The sequence below is a fragment of the Babylonia areolata genome, chromosome 9, assembly GCF_041734735.1.
Source record: "Babylonia areolata isolate BAREFJ2019XMU chromosome 9, ASM4173473v1, whole genome shotgun sequence".
NCBI lineage: Eukaryota > Metazoa > Mollusca > Gastropoda > Neogastropoda > Buccinidae > Babylonia > Babylonia areolata.
The window spans coordinates 36466409-36477023 of record NC_134884.1 but is presented as its reverse complement, the minus strand read 5'-3'; the positions used below and the strand labels follow the sequence as shown (position 1 = coordinate 36477023).

Below are 10615 nucleotides of genomic sequence, written 5' to 3'. Positions count from 1 at the left end.
TTTCTGAAAAAGACCACTTGGGCGAATGAACATAGTGAAAACCCTGTACACTGAGAGTAAAACACACAAGCTTTTTATGTACTGAGTATAATTTCAAAATGTAATGTTTAAGATGAGAAAGATCAGTTTAAAGCAAATTAACCCCCCTAGCATTAATTACAGATTAATTTCCCTTTTTTACTATCTGCACCAAAGACATGCACAAGAAATATAACTAACATGCTTACCAAAAGAAGTTCCTGTTTGAACAAAAAATGATAAAAATGACTGCTCTTGATGCTGCGTCAGAATATCAGATCAAAGTGCCAAGTTTAGAGAAAAAAAATATAACAGTAAATTCATTTTGCATATAATTAGGCTTCTTTTTTTGTATTATTTTTTTGTGCCCATCCCAGAGGTGCAATATTGTTTAAAACAAGATGACTGGAAAGAACTGAATTTTTCCTATTTTTATGCCAAATTTGGTGTCAACCGAGAAAATGGCAATGTTAAAGTTTACCATGGACACACACACACACAGACAACTGAACACCGGGTTTAAACATTGACTCACTTTGTTTACACAAGTGAGTCAAAAATCCCTCTTGTTCGGTCCAGGATATGCAGGGCACAATGGATTGCAAGGTGCCATAAATTAATATAAAAATAGATTGCAAGGTGCCATAAATTAATATAAAAATAGACCATGATCCAACTTCTTTAGTGGAGTGGTGGCCTAGCAGTCACACTCCCAACCGAGTGAGTGTCCACATCGAGTCCTATATGGCCTGATAATGTGATATTTTTAACTCCCTACGCCCACCTGTAACCCCCCTCTTCACTAGACTTTGAGTGGTAGTGGTCTTAGTGCCAGTCCCTTGCATGAGATGATATATTCTGAGGTCTTTTACACAGTACGCACCTAGCCAGAGTAAAAGAACGCACAACAACAAAAATGTTGTCCCAGCAAAATTCTGGGAAAAAAAATCCATTTTGATAATAAAATGAATACTTGCAGACAGAAAACAGAGATATCTGTTGAGACAAAAAAAAAAAAAAAAATTAAATACTTCTTCTTCACTCGTGGGCTGCAACTCACATGTTCACTCGTATGTACATGAGTGACCTTTTACATGCACGACTGTTTTTACCCCGCCATGACAGCAGCCATACACCGCTTTTGGGGGTGTGCATGCTGGGTATATTTTTGTTTCCATTACCCACTGAATGCTGACATGGATCACAGGATCTTTAACGTGCATATTTGATCTTGTGCATGCGTATACCCATGAAGGGGGTTTAGGCACTAGCAGGTCTGCACATATGTTGACCTGGGAGATCAGAAAAATCTCCATCCTTTACCCACCAGGCGCAGTTACTGTGATTTGAACCTGGGACCCTCAGATTGAAAGTCCAAGTTTTCAACACTCGGCTATTGCACCCGTCAAATTAAATGTAACACTGAGTCAAAGTCAAACCAAACATAGGTGCACATGGTAAAGCGTAAATGGAAACAGGAACAGGAGCACAAAAATGGTAAGAAGGGAATAATAATCTTAAGTTTGCAGTGTTTCAACAGTCAGTACAAAGTCACTAGTGCTACAGCCAGAAAATAACTTTTTTTGGGGGGTGGGGGGGGCGTGGGTGTGTGTGTGTGTGGGGGGGGGGGGACGGGGGGGGAGGGGTCTGCCAGTGTATTAGTTTTACTTTCAAAGTGGATTTTTTAAAAAGAATTTTGCCAGGGACAACCCTTTCGTTGCCATGGGTTCTTTTAAGAGCATGCTTTTAAGTTGTGCGTTCTGCATACTGGACATCAATTAACTGTTCAATCTGAACGATCATTACTCAAGGTCTTGAGGAGTGGGGAGCAAAATTCCTGGTCTGTAGAAGGAACTTGAACCCTTGGACACTGAGGCCATGGATCCACATTAAACTGTCATTTTGGAAGTGCTGACTAGGACCTGATTTTGGACAAGCACAAGTTTTGCAAATACAGACAAGTGTCAAAATTGATCTGATCAAATATATGCATTCTAAATGATGATGATGATCACAACCTCTACTATTATTATTTCTAAAGTGTGTAATTATAGGGCATTACATGATCACCAGTGATCCAAGCAGAATATTCATAAAGATAGTACTGCCTTGTTGTCCAAAAAAGATGGGTAGGTAAAAGCCTGGATTAAACTCTGTCCAAATGATTAGATTTCATACACCTTCTCCAGTACTTTTGGCATCAACAGCACACCGCTGAACGTTGTCATTGAATCCTTATCGAAAGTGGCTGGGCCTGAACATGTCCTCAGCCACACAAACTCCCCTGCGACCATCTCCACGACACAGCTAGCTGAGCTGGAGCAGTCAATCACGTCAGAATAAGCACAACCATGGCTCTGAAAGTCGCCATGAACACAAGCACCGTGAGCAATGTCCACCTGGGCTGCTTTGTCATCTTGGAAAGGCGCGGCGGTGGCCAAGAACAGGTAGGTGCCACTGACTGGAGCGCGGAATGCTCCCATGTTAACGTTGTAGCCCCCGCCTTTGTTCACCAAGACATCTTTGCAGATGAGGGGCCGCTCACTGTTCGTGGTCACTTTGCGGTCCAGTTCCGCTTTGAAGTAGATGGGGTTCAGAGCTGCTTCTGAAACACACACACTCACATACACAGTGACACATACAAAAAATGATGCATACACAGAGACACACAAACACACAGAGAGTTAAACACACATAAATACACACACACGTCAACATGCATACATCCATACATGCACACACACACACATGCATAAACATTAGTAATAAGCATTGGCACAGTGACCCAAGATATACATAGCATATAATACCAGCTTGAATCATTTCGAACTGACCAGCTCAGTCATTCAAAACATCACTAAGCAAGTTCAAGTAAGTTTAGTAAGATTTGTGTTTTAAGCAGAGGAAGAGGACAGTGTAGGAGAGGTAAGCTGGGCAAAGAGTATAATTTAACCCTGTTACACTTAGACAGTGACAGATACAGACAGACAACAGACAGGCATGCAGGAGATGCCTGATGTTTGCATAAACCCATCACACTGGTCAGGCCAAACACCATCTCCAGAAAAAAAAAATCTATTAAAACCATCACATGCTGGAAATCATCTTTGAGATCAAATAAAGAAGATGGCATTGGACAGGACACTTCCTTAGAATGCCACAAGATGCACTTCCAAGAGTTGCCCACCACTGGACGACAGATGGAAAAACTGTCAAGAAGACCCTGGAAGACAGGGGACACATCTGACATAGCTCTGAAGGAGAAAGGCTATATCTGGAGGAAATAGCTATCACAACTCAAGACAGGCTGCATCAGAGATCTCTGGTGGTGGCCTTATGTGTGCCACAGCCAGGGCATGCAGAGGATTAAGCTATGCTTACCTAAGCACTTAAATTTTATCAACCATTCCTGCCATGCCCTCATGGTTACCTCAGGTTGAAGTTGTCTTCCACTCCAATGTCTGTGTCAATGACTTTGTGTCAGTAGAATAATGGTGAGTGTTGCTTGTAGAACGCAGCAGCAGTCTCCACTCCAGAAGGGATGCTAATCAACTTAAGTTTGGTTCCATGATCAAGCAAATTATGAATAACTGTCATGATTAGTAGGGGTACTGGTAGGTAGCTTCCTGCCTATACTGATTAGAACATGCAGCACCACTGAAGTAACTCTCTGCAACAATGCAGGTTTTCTCTCATGGCAGCCAAACAATAACAGCACCATGTGGACTGTTAATTCAGGTAACTCAATAGGATGACACCAGGATGTGTCTGTGTATGGGAAGTGTTGTTCTTCTTGTTCATTAGATGGACAATGGGAAGAGTTCAATACACACAAAGAAGACACAACCTACTAGGCCCAATGCAGCTAACAACAGTAAGTGCTCAGTTGCAGACCCAGACTGAGAGAGGACCACCATGCATGTCCGCCAAACAACAGTCTCCATGAGTCTGCTCACACCAAAGACTTCCACATAAACTCACAATAGGCATTCTTGCTGGAGGGAAAACTGAAACCAAAGTCATCATGACAACTGGGCATGGAAAGTCGCAGAACATTAAACATCAAACTCACCTATCAGTGACTCCAATAGCACGATGCTACTCGTTCTCTCAGCTGTCTTCTGCACTGAGGCTTGCAGACATTGGACATCCTGCTGCAGTTGTTCAATGTGAAGTCTGTCTTTGGGTGAGGGTGCAGATTCTTGGCATCTGGATCCTTGTGGGGAATCTGTCATCTCTGCTGAAGCTGCTGATCTTTGTTTGGCAGATCCAGTCTTGTCCTGAAAACGGCCTTCCTGGTTTCTTTGCAGCTGCGTCATATCTTCCCTCAACTTCTTGTTCTCCTCTTGGATTGTGGCTACCTCATCTGCCAAGAGTGAGTTTCTGTCTTGCATCATTTTGACCTCTTCTATCAAACTCCTCATTTCTGTCTGGAGCTGTTTTTCCTTGCTCTCGCTCTCTTTGACCTTGTTCAGGGTGAACTGAAATTTTTGGGCAAGGTCATCCATCCTCAATAGCAGTTTCCTGTCTTCAGCACCTCCTGGCTGCAGCAGACGATTCTGTTGTACTTGGGGAGAAGGAAGAGTACCATCTCCAAACAAAAGGTTAGGATCAAGATCTCCGCTGTCCGTTGGCTGTGCAAGAACATCTTGAGCAACAGGAGTCAGCTCAAGTGTTCCAAAGACAAGTTCTTTGAGGCTGTTCACCAAATCTGCTGCACCACTGTCATCAGTCTTGAATCTGAAGAACTGCCCTGTCTTCTGCTCTACTCTGGCCTGCAGTCCCTTCAGTTCTGAATCTGTCAGCAGCACCATTCTTAGATCAGCCTCAGTCATGGAGCTGACATCACCTTGGGAGGTAAAATGGGCAAGGACATCGTAGGTTTTCTGCACAGTGGCTATTTCTGACTTCAGCTTCTCTTCGCTGTTCTTTGCGTGAGATCTGATCTTTCCCAAAACCTCATCCCGAGCATCAGCCAGCTGTGCTAGACCAGTGAGGTACAAGTCATGAAGGCTGTCTTCCAAAGATTTCCTTTGCTTTTGCAGTTCCTTCTCCTCTTCTCCTGCACAGCTGAGCACCTTCGATATGACCTCCAGATGCTCCTTTCCGGTTTTCAAAAGCTTGGTCATCTCGTCACTGGCGCCAACTGTAGTTTTGGCTGCTGAAGCTGCAGCAAGTTGGCACACTGTGTGGCTACGGTGACAGTGAAAGCAGAGTTTTATCTGACAAATACTGCAGCAGTGGCTGGCCACCTGGCCCTGATCACAAACATCACAGATGATGGGCTGGACGTGCCCTCGGCCATGGTCTCCCTTGTCAACGTAAAAGTTGGTCTGCAACAAGAGTACAATACACATATACACATGTTTTCAGATATGATGAATTCTCCATTTGAAAGTTAAAAAAAAAGAAAAGAAAAAAAAAAGAAAAAAAAGAAACTGAAAAAAAGATACAAACAAAAAAATGCGGATGCACTGGCAACCAGGAATACAGACTTTTATCACTTCCTTTGGATCCAAATGCAAACTTCATACCAGCACAGCTCCCCCCACATGGAGAGACTTTGAATAAGGTTCTATCCTGAAAAAAACCATTGAACTAATTTATATTTTTAAAATATTTTAGTCTAGCCTATACACATGTTTTGAAACTCACACGCTTCCATACACACACATATTCATACACTAGAAAGATAATCAAGAAATATTCTTAAGAATATTATATTAAAATATCTCCAACCATAACTTTCCACTGTTATCATTTAAAAATTAATTTTTTAATTCTTTCCCAGTTGCCAGGCTGTTTTTAATGTCATTTCCCCAATGCTGCCCATCTCAAACACTCCATGAACAGTTCTACTCAGGATAACCAGCCACCATCCCCTGGTGCCAGTAGTCCACAAGGGACTATCAATTTTGTGTCACCACAAAGCCACACACCAGAGGAAACCCCGTGCTGCTGCCAAGTCACTTCAGGTGTGTTCACTGGTGCCTGACTCAATATACACAGGGCATAGCCAACTGAGCCCCACTGTTGACCAGAATAGCAGCTTAGTTGTGAAGCAAGACAGAATGAGCACCTTCCCTGGAGTGGAGGCCACTACAATGTTCTGACTGGAAAAATATCTCCACCCTTAACCCACCAGGTGCCACGACTCGGATTTAAACCCTGGACCCTAAAAAACAAACAAACAAACAAACACACACACCAACCCCCCTCTGGTTGAAAGCTGCAATTCCAGTGCCCTGTCTGGTACAAGCTAGGACAGTCTGGGAGGTGTCTTACCTGAAACTTCTTCACCCCTTCGGCTGGCACGTTAGCAAATTTGCGGCAAGAGGGGCAAGAAATGACAATCTCGTCTGTGCCTTCCACGGTATTTCCCTCATCCATGCTGGCCGAGGCCGATACCTGCAGCAGATTTCATAAGAAACTGAATACTAGTCTGGAAATCAGTCAAAACAAAAACAACAACAAAATAGAAAAAAAAAAGAAAAAAAGAGAGAAGATATTCTACTGTGCAGTTTCACAATTTCTCTTTTCATGACAAAAGCCAAATCTACTCTGTTGTGGTTTTGTTACATGTATTCTAAGTCTATTTTGGTTGAGAATGAGAGTACAGTTACCTTTTACTGTGCTTGGAGACCTGTACAAGTAGACAATCAAATGATGTCTCTTCGAATGTTTCAGGAACTGAATAGATATCTCTGCCATGTACTGATATAAGGTACACATGCATGCACTGAAACATTTTCCACACACATTGTATTATGCATCACTATCAGAGCTCAGGTTTGGTTCTTGGCACCATGGGTCATTTGACAGGTTCACCACAAAATCAATGGGTCATTCTGAACATTAATAGGTCAGGAAAGACATCCCCTTATCCCCCCCCCCCACCCCCCTCCAACCCTGTTATTGAATTTGTACTTCGTCCATCACACTTAATAGTATGTGAAATGGTTTGTTTGTTTGTGTGTGTGTGTGTGTATGTGTGTGTGTGTGTGTGTGTGTGTGTGTGTGCGCGCGCGCGCGCGCGTGTGTGTGCGTGTGGAGAAAGAGAGAGAGAGAGAATGTGTTAATGTTTGCTGCATTATGATGAACATGGAAAATACAACATAGTCATTACATAACTTTATTCTGCAATGCAAAAACGCTGACTTATGCTGACTGCTCTGGATAAGAAATGTTCACATTATAGTCCAGTCAATATGAAAGAAAAAGCAGAAGCAAAGGCAAAGTAGTAAAACTGAAAGATATCAGATCTACAGTGTCACTGTCATAATATGCATTGGTTTAATATCATTGTTTTAAGAAAGCACTTTCCACTGTGGAAATCCAAATCTTCACAGTTGCAAATGTCTCTAAAATTTCCTTAACGGCTTAAGTATCATGCCAGCATAATGAGCAGACTTGTTCAGTTCTGTTCTTGTGTATACACAGGAAAAATGATCAAATGACCTTTAAAGTTAATTATCTATTTCAGTATGTGTACACAGGGTCATGGAAATTTAGTAATAATTATATCTAGATTTTTTAGTGTCTGAAACTGCAATTGTGGTTGTATTGCAGAAGTGAAAGAGTAGTCTACAAAAGCCCTTTTAACATGACCGATTTTACAAAAAAAAAAAAAAAAAAAAAAAGGAAAGTGACTGACTGGCTGCCACATTGATGGGTCATTTCAAAATTATATGCTATCAATGAGCGATGACAGACACAAAACCTATGCGCTAATGTACACATCAGCGTGCGTGCGCACATGTGTACGTGTTTTACAAACTTTTGTATAGAATGTTCAAATGAAATCAGTGAACTTGTGGTTGGCTTGTAACTTACTTAAGAAAGATTCAAGGTATTTCATTTCTTTTAAACAGACTGGTATTCTTTTTTTTGTTGAGGATTTGAATATTTCTGCTGACAATGGGGCACTTTTCTCGACACAGCTATGTATTAGCTTTATAGAAGAATAGAAGGAATACAGAGGACAAGCTTCCATTATTGCAAGCTGCCTTGCTCTCTTTCTGAGAGAGAGCGAGAGAGAGAGAGAAGACAGGAAAAAAAATCATTTCCAACCAGCTGCCATGGCAAAGTAAACAGCACTGTAGACTGACGGCTAAAATGGGAAGACTGGGACCACACAGTTGATCAGCTTCATGGATGCACCTTTAGGTGTGCTGCTCAAATGTCCTGACCAACATTGCAAGTGTTTGTATCTCTCAGGCCTGGTTAATGTTGGGATATATCATTATGAAAAGAAACATAGAGTACAGCATTGTCACATAGTCCAAGACCTAAAATGGACCTCCATAGCAGCACTGTCATCCTCCTCCACCTTCATCATCAATATATGTGGGGAAAACCCCCCAAATATTCTGCTGCCTCTTGAGGGGACGCTACTCTGTCTACCGCCCCAAGCTTCAAACCAGCTTCCCTCCCCCTGCTATCTGAACAGAAAATAGAATGCCGCCTGGGATGAAGAGAAAGACAGACTGACTTTTGACAGGGGAAAGAATACCATATCACTCAAGGCCACAGCAAGCGTAATGACTTTAAAGACCGAAAGTTATAGCAATGCACAGCATTCTGCCTCTGGGTAGACTACCAACACAGTAAATTTTATCATATTGCACTTGCCATTTTCATAAAACCAAACCATCAATCTGTTCTCTCAACCAGTATCAGTATAAGTAGCTCAAGGAGGTGTCATTGCGTTCGGGCAAATCCATATATGCTACACCACATCTGCCAAGCAGTTGCCTGACCAGCAGTGTAACCAAGGGCGCTTAGTCAGGCCTTGAAAAAAAAAAGAAATGAGAGAAAAAGAAAAAACAAAAAGAAAAAAAAGAAATGTTTAAAAAAAAGATAATAACAATGATAACAATAATAAAAAATATATATATAAAAAGACAATAATGATGATAAAAAAGCAAATAAATGTAAAACATGCCGACACACTCACACACATAACACTAACAGATATGCAACACTGAAACATGCAGTTTCACATATGAAAGCACACACACACACACACACCATCTCCAGAACTGATTACCCTGCACCCACCCACCCCTCCTCCACACACTCATTCCCAGTCGACATGTCGCAGCTTCCACGGCACAGACACACACACACACACACACACGCACGCACTCTCTCAACCAATCTGTTGATCGCGGAAGATCATAATCCCATAAGGCCGCGGCATTAACGACAAACCCTTACACCTAAACAGGTAAACGGGCAAGAAACACTTGAAAATAATCGTGTCCGCGACCTACTTTCGCTCCGCGGGCTCAGTCACTTCGGCAGCTTATATACAGTTACTATAAAAGCAAAAGACTCAGTGTCAGTCAAGTCTGTTGATTCCACGGTGAACAGATAGACCTAATGTGAGACCTAATGCAGTTGATCAGAGAGAGGAAGTTAAAATTTCCGTGCACTTCGTACTATTCACGCTTCACGCGCGGAGTTGACCGCTGTGGTGTCATACCTTCTTCTGTTCAGCCTTTTTGATCCTCTCTTTCTCTGCCATCTTAGAAAGGCAGGCAAGACAAAAGGTGTGAAAGCATGGCAACATCTTTGGATCTCGTCCCCGAAATGGCTCCAGACAAATACTGCATGATTCTCGGTTGCCGAATGACTCCTCCCCACCGCTCGCCATATTGACTGTCGCGCGATTTGTCAATTACATCATGTGATCTTGTTGAAGTTTCGGTTTCAAATCAGCACTGAGTAAAACGATATTCGGGCGCGCTGTCAAGGACAGAAGCCAAGGAAGCCCGCACAGTCGGTTTCAAGCGCGATATCATTCTTACGGAAGGCCTGATCAGTGCGCCGGGGCGTTGGGTTTATGCGAAGATTAGACTGACATTTACTTTTTTTTCCCGCAACAGATGTCCACTGGCAGCGAAAGATTATTTAATGTAAATACATGTCAGACCGCTTGAAACTGATATTTTTATCATGTGATCTCTCTCTCTCTCTCTCTCTCTCTCTCTCTCTCTCTGTGTCACAGTGTGTTTGGGGGAGGGGAGGGGGGTATGATATCTTCTTCTAAAGCGCAAAGCAACAAATCGCTTGAAGTTGTGTGCTGAAGCAGTGCCACGGTGGATGAATATAAAACTCTTTTGGCTTTGCAAGTTTTCGGATCAACTGATTTCTTTTCCTCCTCCAAGTGAACTGACGACTCGGATTTGCAAGCAGCCTCGCCAAGGAAGCCCGGCCTCACAGTTTCAAGCGCGAGATCATTCTTTCGGAAGGCCTGATCAATGCGTTGGGTACATCAGTGCGAAGACTGATTAGACATTTACTTTTTTCCGCAACTGACTACCGCCGGTGAGACGTCCAGCGTAAATGTAGGCTATTTAATGTAAATTTATAAGTCCGACCACTTGAAACTGATACATACATACATACACGCACGCACACACACATACACACACACACACACACACACACATATATATATTCAGTTCGTTCTTTTGTTTAACTGACGTCTGTCCACAATTGTGATTTTAGACGAAAGTCCATTTCCTTCCCTTCCCCACCCATGCCTTAAATCAGCACTATTTCACCTGTTCCTCTCTCCCGGTCATTTGTG

General features: G+C 42.5%; 1 protein-coding gene across 1 annotated transcript in view; it reads left to right on the top strand.

Moving 5' to 3' along the window:
- The first annotated feature begins 9771 nt into the window (after positions 1-9771).
- Positions 9772-10615, top strand: part of LOC143285414 (uncharacterized) — a 13931-nt gene continuing 13087 nt past the window's right edge. Inside the window, exon 1 of the mRNA XM_076592669.1 lies at positions 9772-9938. The gene's annotated coding sequence lies outside the window, so the exon portion shown is untranslated. The remainder of the gene's footprint in view (positions 9939-10615) is intronic.